Here is a 13,828-nt window from a genome sequence, read left to right on the forward strand (position 1 = left end):
AAATCAGTCATGGTCCCCCAGCTGTGGATCAGTATTGCAGAGTTCCAATGCTTTAGTGCTTTCCAGTAGAAAGTGGATTAATAAAGGGGAGTGATGGTGGTTATATTCATCATTAGGTTGCTTAACAACCCATGACTCCTCACTGTCCCCAGGAAACAAATCCCCATGTCCTAAGGATGTTTTCACACAGAAGTAGCTGGCTGTGCCTACTGTCCACATCATGGGTGTGTTTCATGAGCCAGCTACTAGTCAGCTCTGACACAGGTGAACAAGTCCTGACAAGGGCAGACCCCTCCCCCACCGACCGGTTCCATCCTTAAGAGGCCAGGGAGGTTTCGGCCTCAGATCCCACCTCCTGACACTACAGAACAATCTGTTGCCCAACACCTGTGGCCCAGAGCCCTCACCTCACATGTGTAGGTGCCCTGCTTGGACTCAGATTTCTGGCAGAGAGGATGCCAGGGCTTGGCCAGGGTTCCACCCTTCTGGTGATATAACATGAAGGTGAGAAAATGGGCCAAGCCCCAGGGGAAAAAAGCCACTAACACAAAAATCCTAAGAAACAAAACAAAAATTAAAAACCCAATGACAACCCTAAAGATCACCAAGTAGGGCTAAAGAACAGCCCACACTTTGAAAAAACACTCTTCATTAGCCCAGACTTCAAAAACTCCACTCCACTCCCCGCTCCACTCCACTCCACTCCACTCCACTTCCCACTCCACTCCCCACTCTACTCTCCACTCCACTCCCCACTCCACTCCACTCCACTCCCCACACTTCACTCCACTCCCCACTCCACTCCACTCCACTCCTCCACTCCCCACTCCACTCCACTCCACTCCCTAGCCTTTGACTTCCCTGCAAGACACACATCAGACCAGGAGGGGATTAACAGAACCCAGCTGCCCCTCTTATCTGGCTAGTCCGCTAATGGCGAGTCTCTGCTACTGAGGTCCTGTCAGTGATTTCTGCAAATCACTTTTATTAGAGATAATGTCATCTTTACTTCATTATCCAGCCCAGCGGTCAAAGAGAGAACAAGTTGATATATATATATATATATATATATATATATATATATTTTTTTTTTTTTTTTTTTTTCCTGTGAAACACCAGTTCTGTCCATTAACATTGACAGGTGACAGGGAACTGAAACTTCTGGGCCATTCTTATAAGATTTTGGTCAAAACTTGGTACTTAACCCTCTTTTTCCTGGGACAGGCAGAGCACACCCTACAGCCTCTTCCCCAGAGCCTCTAAAACAATGGTTGGTTTCTGTGTTTGTGATGCTCACTGCCCTGACAGAAGGGGCTGCTGGTGATACCGCGGCCGGCTGGCATGCACACTCAGTTCTGCCCAGCAGATGAAACAGTTGTATAACACCCAGGCAGGTGAGTGCAGGAGCACTGTTAATTCTACTTTGTGCAAAGCAATAATTAACATGTGAGTCAGCAGCAGAGAAAGACTTTAAGCCCGGGGGAAAAACAGCTCGAAAGTCCTGAAGCCTCAGAGGCAGCGCCGTGTTCGATTAAACGATTTAGAAGATTAGCCTTGTAGGGAGACCTAAGTGGAGGTGGGGTGTGACTGCAGTGGCTCTCCCTGAGTTGTCTCTCAGCTGTGTCCAGGATACTCTGGATTTTGGTGCCGGTTGGTAGAAAGAAAAGGTTCATTTTTCCAGAATCAACGAAGAAGTGGTCTTTTCTCTCTGCTTAGTTATTTCCCTTAATTATTTTTAAGCCTCGGAGCTTTGGCTTCATTGGAGTGATGTCTGATGGCCACAGAGACTCTGACAAATGCATCTGTTCTTTTCCCATGGTGGTCTGCCAAACCCCACCACTCTATGCCACCTAGAGGAAAGATCTAAAGCAATCAGAGTTCTAAAAGGCCACCCTTACATAGCTAAAACAGATTTGTTTTGTTTTAATGAAAAAGTACTTCTTGGCATTTTAACATTTTTGTAAAAAGTATGGCTCCTTGGAATTTCAGTCACATCTGGTCTTTGTTTGATGAGCTATGGCTTTCATTTATTTGACAATTACCGAGTGTCTACTACATGCCAGGCACTGGGGATAGAGAAGGGAAGACAGATCCCTACCCTCCAGGAGCTGACAGCCCAGTCAAGGAGACACACTGAGCAGACCAGGCCAAGGGCATGTGCCATGCAGATGCAGTTGGACTGCCCGGGCTTGAGGGCTTGGACACTTACTGTATGACCTGGGGCAAGTTACTTAAGTTTCCCTAAACCTCAGCATCCTATAAAAACAGTTACTCTATGAGTGCCTGCCTTACAGAGCCCTTGTGAGGAATAAATAATATGTACATGTAACACGCTGAGAACCATGTCTAACACATACTACACACCCAACAGTGTTGAGGCCATTGCCACAGAAGTCAGGAGCGAGTGCTCTGGGAACAAGAAAGATGACATAACCCAAAGTGGGAGGAAAAAAAAGATTCCTCGAGGGTTTCCCCAGTTGTGAATTTAAGGACAAAGGAGAGTTAGCCAGGACAAGGAAGTAGTAAAGGAGTCCCAAAAAGATGGGGCAAAATCAGGCCTGGTGAGGCTATGGTTGTAGGAGCACAGGTCTTGCCAACAGGGGCTGAACTCCAGAACAATGTTCGGGACCATCCCTCCTGAGGTGTCCCAAGGTGCCCTCAGCCGGAAGCAGAATCCTGGTTTAGCTGAACCCTGGGGCAACCCTATTGTGGCATTTCTTCTATTTTTGCATTCCTTGTGCTTTGACAATGAGATGATTGTGTGGATATTACAAGAGGTGATTATCTCCATGGGCACTGAGCCTGTTTTAGCGCAAAGACCTTGCTTTGCCAGAGCCGAGACTTCTGAGGTCACAGCTAAGTTGCCAATTCTAGAGAACCTCTGACAAACCTCAAGGCCACTGGGAACCCTGCTCTTTGCAGGATGGCTTCTTTTAAAAGATAAGCTACACTAAGTAGGTGCTGGGCAGATGGTAGCCTGGACTTGAGAGAGCCTCAATTCAGGGACAGTGCACTACACGTCTGTGTGTGCCTAGCTCGATGGGTAGGGATTTGAGGGAAGGGAAAAAGGCAGCCTGTGCTATGAAGCGATAACAGCTCAGAAATGGAGCTGGATTCTGGATTCTGTAAAGCCTTTTATCCCAGATCTCTGTGGGAATGGGGGTGCTTGGTGAAGCTCATACCATCACAGGGGGCAGGGGCAGAGCGCACAGAGCTTGCTTGATTCTGTCATGATTTAAAGCATTAAGATGGATACTTAGAGGGAAAGTTTCAAGAAAAGAGAAACAAAATATTACTGATGCTTCTACGTGTTATAACAAACATGTGGCATAAACGGTCTGGAACCTCAATCAGAATGTGTTCAGCAGTTACACATTCTTAGTTGGATTTAAGTCATTCTGTGAATGCTTCATCTCAATGCTTATAAGTGAACTTCTTGGCTATGAGGCAATAGTTGGGGAATTTAAAATGTATAATATTCCACAGAGGCAGGCAGAAGCTATGCAGACAGCCAGTGGTGTTTTTGTCTTTAAGAAGGATGTGTGTGTGTGTTTTGTTTGTCTGTTTGCTTGTTTTGAGATAGACTCTTGCTCTGTTACCCAGTGCAGTGGTGCAATCTCGGCTCACTGCAACTTCCGCCTCCCCGGTTCAAGCGATTCTCCTGCCTCAGCCTCCCAAGTAGCTGGGATTACAGGCGCCCACCATGGTACCTGGCTAATTTTTGTATTTTTAGTAGAGACAGGGTTTCACTATCTTGGCCAGGCTAGCCTCGAACTCCTGACCTCACGATCCACCCACATCGGCCTCCCAAAGTGCTGGGATTACAGACGCAAGCCACCGCACCTGGCCTTGTGTGTATTTTAATAAGAAAGCCTACAGAGATGAGCACAGGCCAATGAATAGGCAAAGTCTCCAAGGAGAAAAGAGCTTATCTTAGAGGGAGAACTCCTTGGTCTCATTGCCTTTTGGTGCCAGCTTCCCTTGACCATCTTCCTGTTTTTTCCTAGGACTCCCCTTACCATAAATAGGATAGCCACACATTCCTCTCCTGTGTTGCAAGGACTGTCGGCATAGGTGCTGAGTCCTAGGAAAGAGCAAGCATTCTAGAAATGGTGCCTCCTACCCTGTGGTTGCCTGGCACCTAGATGACAATCCCTGAACCAGATTGTCAGTCACCAACCCCAGTGCTTCACTTTGAGACATTGGCCTACTCAACCAGGAAGGGTTTCTGGAACTGCCCCTATTAAGGAAAAGAAATGTAATATGCAACTTGACTTTAAAAACCCAGGAAGCTCTAACACTCTATCAAGTTCTTAAGACTTTTTCTTTGCTCCATAATCCTTGGCCAAGTTCAAAGGTGAGCACTTTCCCAGAGGCTCATTAGGAATAATGTTTACTTCATACATTTTGAGGTTGCAAAGTTTGATTCCATTTTGCTTATTTGGAAAGAAATAACTTTTTTATGAACAAAAAGGAGGAGGGAACAGGGATTGAGACAAGGGTAAAATGTGAAAGAGAAGAAAAAGGTGCTTAGAAGACTGGCCTGGAAGGCAGACTTGTGTTCTGAACATTTTCACCTCTGATTTGCTCTGAAGAGTTACAATGGGAAGATATTGTACATTTCACCTTTCTGAACCTCCAAGACCCACCGTGTCCTCCCCACTGTTCTGAGTGAGTGCTGAAGGTGTGTTCTGATGGTAGATATGATATGTACTCGTGTTTTCACAGAGGATGCTACATAAATAAAGTGTAGTGACATGTATGACCAGGACTTCTGGGTTCTGTACTGGGAAGGAAATTCAGCAGAGAGCTCTGTGAAGGTTTGTGGTTTGCTGCTCTCAAGTGAGGAGGTCATAAACTGGCCCATCAAGGCAGGCCATCACTGACTGGGTGATGGGCAGCCATTCTCAGTGACTGGTTGAGGCCAGGGAGTTCAAGCTTGCACTTCATCTGTCATTTCCATCTCATTTCCTCCTCTAGAATAAAGCAGCAGATCTACATCTAGACAGCCTGCCACCTCCCATGTTTGGTTAATGAAGAGTGGTATGGGGGGAACTGGTCGTGGGGACAGAAGTCCGTCATGCCTCCACCTGTCTTACCTGCCAGCGTGGCCTCTACTCATTCTTCAAGACCCACTCAAACTCTTAGCTCTCCCTTCTTCCAGGAGGTGCCCCCAATTTCCTGGCCGGGGTGACCTCACTTACTATCTACACCACTCTTTTGGCAGTTAGCAGTCTCTGCCAAGTTTTGTTAAGTCTGTTTTTACCTGTGTAAGCCAGGGTCACTAACAGCCCAATCTGCATATGGACCCTGGGGGACCATGGGATAGTTAGACTGGAAGAAAAATTTGAGGCTGTTGCCAAGTTTTCTCAAAACCTAAGTTCAGACAATGGTGGGGAGGGATTACGTGTAGCCCCCCTGGAGGTGGGTTAACATTTGGGAGCAGAGAATTCACCTTTGATAGAGGGCTGGCTCAGGAGGCATGAGGCAATACTAAGCTCTTCCCAAAGACTTGGCAGGAGGGCTCTGGCGGGGCCTCCTCTGTGCACTGCCCTCTGGAGGTGGAGCTGAGACCACCACCAGGGTGCCCACAGCTGTTCAAAGCTGAACAGGGCAGAACACTGTTTTTCCACAAGTCACTCAACAGATGAATTTTTGTGTGTGCCTACTCTGTGCCAGGGGCTATATTCTAATGGAATTGTCATCCAAGGACATATGGGAAGCTGGTTTGAGCCTCTTTATAGCTTCCATCCACACTGCCGGTTTTAGATATGTTTTATAAACTTTGTCCCACCTTACATTCCAAATAGGTAACTTTTGTTTTTCTGCAGTTCAACTTTAATTTACATATTAATGGCAGTGTTCCAAGCTTCAGAATTCATGGATTTTGTAAACAAGTCTGAGCTCCTGTCTAAAGTCTCTGTGGTTCTAAACAGTATATAGGTCGCTGTCAATCTCCTCACTACTCTGGTCCATTCTAAAATCTCTCTTCCTATATTCTCACTGCCCATACCACCTAGCTTTTAATTTCTAATATTCTCTAATTCTCTAATACTCTCCAGTATATTAATGTCCTCTCCTCACTTAGATTATAGCTCCTTGAGGGCAGGGACCACATATTCTACTTTTTCTCTTTTTCATTATGCCAACACAGTGTTGGACACGGCAGGTATTTAATACATATTCAACCATGAAATCATGGCACTTTAGAATAAAGAAAATGTTAGCATTTATCCAGTCGAATCCCTTCATTGTACAGATGAAGAAACTGAGACCTGGAGGTTGAAAGTCATGAGCTCAAGGTCAGCACAGCCCCTCCTGGTCCTGAAGCTGAGACCAATGTTTACGGGCAGTAAACCATTACCTACTGACACAGGTACAACAGTGATCCACATTTTGCAGTTGAGGAATCAGAGGTACAACGTGTTTAAGTAACTTCTCCAAGATACCACAACTCGTAAGTAGTAAATCTAGGACTGGAACCCAGGCAATCTGGCTCCAGGGCCTGCAGGCTTACCGCCTCCCTCTCACTTCCCCTCTCCAGAACCCCTAAACCATTTCCCCTATTTCCATATCAGGGTATTTACTATCTCCTGTCTTGAGTATGATCACCTATATGCTCGTCTTACCCCTACCTGGCCCCCACTAGACTATACTTCCTATGGGCAGGAACAAAGGTGTCTCCTTTAATTTTCTGGGATCTTCAGCCCAGTGCCCTTCCTACAGTGGGTGCTTAGTGAATAGAACTCCAAATATGTACAAATGAAGTATGCTAGGGTAGAAGGCAATCCATTTCCTCCTCCTAAAACACTGTGTAGAACTTTAAATACTTGTTTTTCCCCATGGAGGAGATAGGAATCTATTGGGAGTACAAATGCCTTTGTCAAGGCCTCTCCACCCTGGCCAAACGTTGCCCAATTCTTGCACAACCTTAAAGTCACGTGGGAGGCTCATCCCCCAGGCAGGTGATCTAGCCACTCCTCTCTGCACCTATTCATCATGGTCTTTACCCCCATTTTCTTTCACTCTGTGTAGAAGACTTCATCCTGGCTCCCATACTTAATTAAGTTAGGCCACTCCAGGAAATCTTGATAGTCTAATTCCCTTGTTATTAGGCAGTTGAGATTGGAAGCTTAAAAGAGAAAAGCAGATTCCCCACTCCCCCTACTTCTCCCAAGAGCATAAGTTGGTTCCCTGCTGGTGGGAGAGTCAGCAACAACTACAAGATTCCAGTGTTTCCCAGATTCACACAGGAGGGGGAACTAGGCTAACCCCAGGGGCAACTGATGCCTAGAAGGAACTGACCCAATCCCAGCAGCACAGAATTATTTCCATTTCACATTGAATGCCACTCTTTTCTCAAATATTCAAAATAGCATCCACAGTATTCCAAGGCTGCCCCTTATGAAGAATAACTGGGTGCCATAATTATGATTTTCTTTGCAGGAAGTAATCACTACAGCTTAGCTATTTTCTGTCTTCAGGATTTAAATAGGGTGAAGGTAAGGGGCTTTCACTAACCTTGTATATAGCAGCCTTCTGTTTCTTCTTTGTGTCCCTGTTTTAAAAACAAAAAGCCCTAACATGAGTTCTAATGATCATCATGGTAATAGGATATCTTTTTTTTTTTTTTTTGAGACTGAGTCTGGCTCTGTCGCCCAGGCTGGAGTGCAGTGGCCGGATCTCAGCTCACTGCAAGCTCCGCCTCCCGGGTTCCCGCCATTCTCCTGCCTCAGCCTCCGGAGTAGCTGGGACCACAGGCGCCCGCCACCTCGCCCAGCTAGTTTTTTGTATTTTTTAGTAGAGACGGGGTTTCACCGTGTTAGCCAGGATGGTCTCGATCTCCTGACCTTGTGATCCGCCCGTCTCAGCCTCCCAAAGTGCTGGGATTACAGGCTTGAGCCACCGTGCCCGGCTGGTAATAGGATTTCAAGTTTTTCACCAAATTTTTTATCCATGCAGCAGCTATGGATGAATATAAAACACCCTGGAAGTGAGCCTGCATGTCCCAGTGGAGCTTTCTGGTTGGCAGGAACAGGGAAAATGGTTATGGAACTCCTCCTCCAACACCTGCCTGACATCACCAGCACAAAAGCCAGAATTCTCCTGCTAAGCAATGGAAAGGTTGACTAGCTACCATACAATTACCCTGCACTGATCTTATCCTGCCTGGATTCTCAGTTGTACTAGGAGGTCACCACCAAAGTGAGTCATGTCATCCTTCGCCTGCCTACAGGATACTCTTACACTGAGGCTATTAGGGCTTTTACCATGAATGAAGCACACCCTTTGGTGCCTCTCCTAGTCCCTCAGCCTCAAGGAAATGCCCACAGTAGCAGAATTTTTCTTTATGCTCTTTTGTATGTTCTTGCTCCCATCTCCAATGGGTAGGACAAAACAGTTCTCTCCCCAAAAGGAACTATTTAAAAAATTCCCAAGGGCATTAATATTCTAATGTAATACAATACTGGTTTTCAAATCCCATATTATCTAAGACTCTAGCCTAGAACATACAGAGCACTGCCCACTGGAGAGTACTGGATCCAACAGGCCCAGGGGAACCTTCCTCGCTGTGCTTTTTAAGCAGGGAAGTGGATTCCTCCCAGGGTCCTGTCCTTAGGAGATTTCCCTGCTCCATCTGGAAAGGTCAGCTCACCCTAAAGATACACTGGACCTTTTTTCTTCTCTTTTGATGTTAAGAGCTACACAACATACTTAAATATTAAACAACATCTCTATCAATGGGGAACTGCCCAATCCAATAGTATAGCGAAAGCCTGTGCCCAAGCTGGGTGAGATAGAAGAAAGAAAGAAAGGCTGTGAGATGGGCTCCAACCCAATTCATTTTCAGTGTAGAGCAGAAACACCAACCACTTCTGGATTTCTCTATTCTCAACATTTAACAAAACGGCTCCAAACGGAGGACTCTGTCTCTCCTGTTAAGCCTTTTATAAGGTGCAGTTAGTTTCCCACTTACGTAACTGCTTTTCATACGTGCCTTGAAAACTTAGGTGGAAAAAGTTTGGCATCTAGGGGCAGCTCGAGGATGAGCATTTTCATCCTGGCCAGGCTGCCACAGTCTTGCCCCAGTCTATATGGCATATCACAGCCAAACGGGGACATAAATGCTCCCTCTAACTGTGTCTTGGTTTGGCCAGAGATGGCCTTAAACCAGTCTGTTCTCAGGGTTACTGTTCCCTACCTCCAGCATGCACCTATGCTTTGTATTTTCACAAGCAAGATTTGTAGTTTCAGATGATAAATATTTATTGGGCATCTACTGCCCATGGGCCTTGCTAAGAACTGTGGGGTGCGCGAGACATATAAAAACGTAATTCAAGCTGGGTGTGGTGGCTCACGCCTGTAATCCTAGCACTTTGGGAGGCCGAGGTGGGTGGATCATGAGGTCAGGAGATCAAGACTATCCTGGCTAACATGGTGAAACTCTGTCTCTACTAAAAATACAAAAAAATTAGCCAGGCGTGGTGGCAGGTGCCTGTAGTCCCAGCTACTCGGGAGGCTGAGGCAGGAGAATGGTGTGAACACAGGAGGTGGAGCTTGCAGTGAGCCAAGATTGCACCACTGCACTCCAGCCTGGGTGACAGAGCGAGGCTCCATCTCAAAAACAAACAAAAACCCCATAATTCATCCTGCCCTTCCTTTTAAGCTGCACAAACAGCAAATGAGACAAGAGGTTGCCCTGTATACACAGTAACCATAGACTAAATATTTGTTGTTGGTGGTGAGACCAGACATTGTATGGGCTGGCAGAAACACGCGAAAGATCATGGTGGGTTATTTCAGAAGACAGGAGAATCACACCCGATATAGTCAGTTTCCTTCGATTACTCATGTGTATCTTTGTAAAATTCTGTTTTGACTTCCCTGTGGAAAACAGATGAGCAAGTGACATAGGGGCATAATAGTGGCAATATCTGATACAATTCACAACTTTCAGAGGAAAAAAGTCTTACTCTCTTGATGAGTTTGGTCAGTTTTCTACCAGTCTCTTATGCCATAAGAAGAGAAGCAAGACATCAATCCGTGGATGACTTTGGGACTCAGAGAGGCTCTGTAAATTCAAGGTGTTATTCCCTATTCAGTCTTGTTTATTTCTTCCATCCATTTGTTAAAAGACCTCATCAGCTGTGGACACAGTTGCCTCTGGCACCTACTTTATTTTACCTTTCTTAACAACTGTTTATTGAGCACTATTTTATATCCATCACCAAACTTAGCACCAAATAGTAGAATAACTATTTTTAGAATAAAATGTAGCATATATGAATTAGACAAAATATAGCAGCTTTTAAAAGTCTCATTAACTTCGTCTAGATTTTTAAACTTTTCAAGGGCAACGGCTCCGTGTTGCCTGTGTGCTGACTGTAGACTCTAGTTATGATCCATGAGGTTGCCACACAATTTGGGAGTGCTGTGCTTCACAGAGCCCACAGTCTGCCACCCACTTCCTTCCGAGGCAGATAAGACTGGAGCTCACGCAAGGTTTGTTTTCAGCTGTTAATAGATTGATTCCTTGGTAATGTCTCCATTTTAGAAAGGCCATACAGGTTAGTACAGAAATTGCAAACTTCAGGTCCCACTGACAGGTAGGTTTGGCTATCAGGAGCAGTGTGTGAAAGATTCCGAAGACACCTCTGGGCTCAGAGGTGCTGTAACTGATTAATATTGCCTGTTTTGGGGGTGGACTGGGTGAGGGAAGCACAAGTGGTATCTATGCATTTGCCATCCCCGATATAATGGAAACAGCAAAAGCTTTGGAGTGAGGCCTCTCAGCTTCAAATCTGGGCTCTGGCTCTGTCTGCAAGACCTGAGGCAAGTCATTTGGCCTCTCTACATCTCAGCTCCTCATCTATAAATGGGAATAATATCTATTTCACAGGCTTGATGGAAAGCAGTGGTTCTCAAAGTGTGGTCCAGGGATGAGCAACATCAGCATCATCTAGGAACTTGTTAGAAATGCACACTCTCAGGCCCCACCTCAGACCTGGGGGCCGAGTAAGAAATTCTGGGGATGAGGTCCAGCAGTCTGAGTTTTAATAAGCCCCAGGCAGTTCTGAGGCACACTAAGGTTTGGAACCCCTGTTGTAAAGAGTCACAAATAAGTCCTGCAGTACTTACAAGGATAGAAGTTATGTTTTATCAGTCATGACTGATGTAGTCATCTGCCACACAGTGACTAGCAAAGCCTGGCTTATAGCAGGTGCTCAATACATTCTAACCTCTTTTTCTTGTAAAAATATGAGCTGCCAGCATAAGAACCTAGTGGGTGGGGAAGAGAAGGGGTTTGTGTATTGTTTCAGGTGGAGAAATTAGCTAGTGCGGTGGTTCAAAGACTTAAGCAAATGCTTGGCAAGATGTCTGGGAGATTTCCTCCCCCAAGAAGAAGGAAGTAAGTGGGCCCAGGATTCTGTAGCAGCTGACAACAATACTTATTCTCAGGGAAGAATTTCAGGGAAGGGTACCTATACATCACCCGAATCAGGAAGGATTCAGATCCAGCCCACAGCAAGCTTGCCTTAAACCTCATTCAGAGAGTTGAAATTACTTAAGTCCCAAAGGCCTCTATTTAAAATAGTTTCACATGCTCCACAGGATGAACTGAAAATAGGTCTACTGAGGTGCCTGTACTATATCCTATATACCAGGTATTATATACAATAAACTTATGGTGCCTCCATCCTTCTCTCCCTGACACCCTTCTCTCCCAAATATCATGATGTTGATACAGTCTTTGTTTGCCTCACAGGTATAAACAACGGGGCAGTGATTTCCATTCCTGCTCAGGCTGTTGGGGGGGTGCCGGGGAAAACAGGTAATATGTTTATAAAGACAAGTCACTAATCATTAGGAAAATGCAAATCAGAGCCAAAATGAGATACCACTTCACACCCACTAGGATGGCTGATACCTTAAAAAAACAAAAAACAAAAAACAAAAAAAAAAAACCAAAAAAAAAAAACAGAAAACAACAAGTGTTAGCAGGGAAATGAAGAAACTGGAACTCTTATGCACTGCTCATGCAAATGTACAATGCTATGGCTGCTATGGAAGACAGTACAGCAGTTTCTGAAAAAAAATAAACACAGAATTACCATATGATCCAGAAATTCCACTTCTAGGTCTACACCCAAAAAAACTGAAAATAGGGACTCAAATTGTACACCATGTTCACCATGATTCACAACACCCAAAGGTGGAAACAACTCAAATGTCCCTTGACAGAAGACAAGATAAACAAAATATAGTGTCTACACACCATAGGATATTCAGCCTTAAAAAGAAATAAAATTTCGAATACATGTTGTAACTTGGATGAACCTTGAAAACATTATGCTAAGTGAAATAAGCCAGACATAAAAGGACAAATATTTTATATGTCTATATATACAATCTACTTGGAATAGTCATATTCATGGAGAAAGTAGAATAGTGGTTATCGGGGACTGGAGCATGTGGGGAAGAATAAAGAGTTATTATTTAATGAGTACAGAGTTTCCATTTGAGATGATGAAAAAGTTATTGAGATGACCAGTGGTGATTGTAGCCCAACAATGTGAATAGACTTAATGCCATTGAATCGCATATTTAGAAATAGTTAAAATGGTAAAAAAAATTTTGTTAGGTATATTTTACCACAATAAAAAAAGAAGATTTAACCACCTTAACCCCACTACTACCAGCAAAGAAAAACAACAACACAATGCAAAGCTTCTACAGTACTCTTAAACTAAACTCTCACATGAAGTAAGTATCTTGAATAGAAAAGACTCCAAAACCTCTCCCTGCTTGAAATCTAAGATGATAATGGCACGGGCAGACAGTTTTCTTAATGTACTTTCATCTGCCACACTCCAAGCATATCTGCTGTGAAAAAGAGACACAGCTGAAAATGGAGATTTAGCTCTGGCTGTCCAGTGTGTTCATCCAGTGGCTTCAAAATCCCTATTCTCCTTTCCATTAATGAAGGTTTGCTTCGATCTTTCCATTAGCCCACAAACTACTATTAGAAAAGCCATTTATCAAATTAACACTGAGTACTGCAAAAGTCATCTGCAAGCGGCGTGCACTTTTCCACGTAGGAGTTGCTATGCCAACAGCTGCTCCATGTGCATTGTACAGAAGTAGCCATTTCAACAAAGTCCCGTTCAACAATTCTCAGGACCAATTCAGTCTTACTGTCCCTTTGCACTCCCCAAATGTGCACACATGGCAAGGACCCCACCAGAATCAGGTAATGACCAACTAAGGGAGGAATTACAAAATCAACAAATGTCTGCACACCGAAAATTTTGAAAAGCAGGCAACAATTAGTTCCTCTCTTTAACTTGTACTCCTACTCCCATCCTCATTCCTCGGGAATACGGAGTCAAGGAATTTGATGTAATAAGAGTCTGGCCAGTAATTCTAGAAAAAGGAGTCCAGGGTGAATAAACTGAAGGAGAGACTATAATTATTCAAATTGTTGTAATAAGTCATTTGCCTGAAGAGCAGACAACTATAAACAAAATGAGGCAAAATCCTCGCATTCTGCTGTCGCCAAATTTTGTTGCAAATTTTTGTTTTAAAAGATGCCTGGGAACTCTTAAATATGTTTAAACTGACTGGCATTATCATGCTTTCCCACAGATACAAAAAATTCTGAAAAAGAGAGCTTAGGAAACGATTTGTCTTGACTAAACAGTAAACTTTACAAGCAATTCCCAGCCACAAGCGATCATCCCCAGCCTCATGCTATAACTTCTGATTAAATCAAACATTCAATTCAGTTTAAAAATGAATCAAAGAAAATAAGCAAATGCCACAGACA

At 44.3% G+C, this 13,828-nt stretch overlaps 1 protein-coding gene across 2 annotated transcripts in view; it reads right to left on the reverse strand.

The window, feature by feature from the left end:
• EPAS1 (endothelial PAS domain protein 1) overlaps positions 1-13,828 on the reverse strand; it is a 90,663-nt gene that overhangs the window by 53,377 nt on the left and 23,458 nt on the right. The window contains exon 2 of one of the 2 annotated variants that reach the window (XM_077959632.1): positions 7,522-7,558. The exons of the other annotated variant lie outside the window; for it this stretch is intronic. The gene's annotated coding sequence lies outside the window, so the exon portion shown is untranslated. The remainder of the gene's footprint in view (positions 1-7,521; positions 7,559-13,828) is intronic. 2 annotated transcript variants of the gene reach the window in all.

Source organism: Macaca mulatta, chromosome 13 (assembly GCF_049350105.2).
Source record: "Macaca mulatta isolate MMU2019108-1 chromosome 13, T2T-MMU8v2.0, whole genome shotgun sequence".
In the NCBI taxonomy this organism is placed as follows: domain Eukaryota; kingdom Metazoa; phylum Chordata; class Mammalia; order Primates; family Cercopithecidae; genus Macaca; species Macaca mulatta.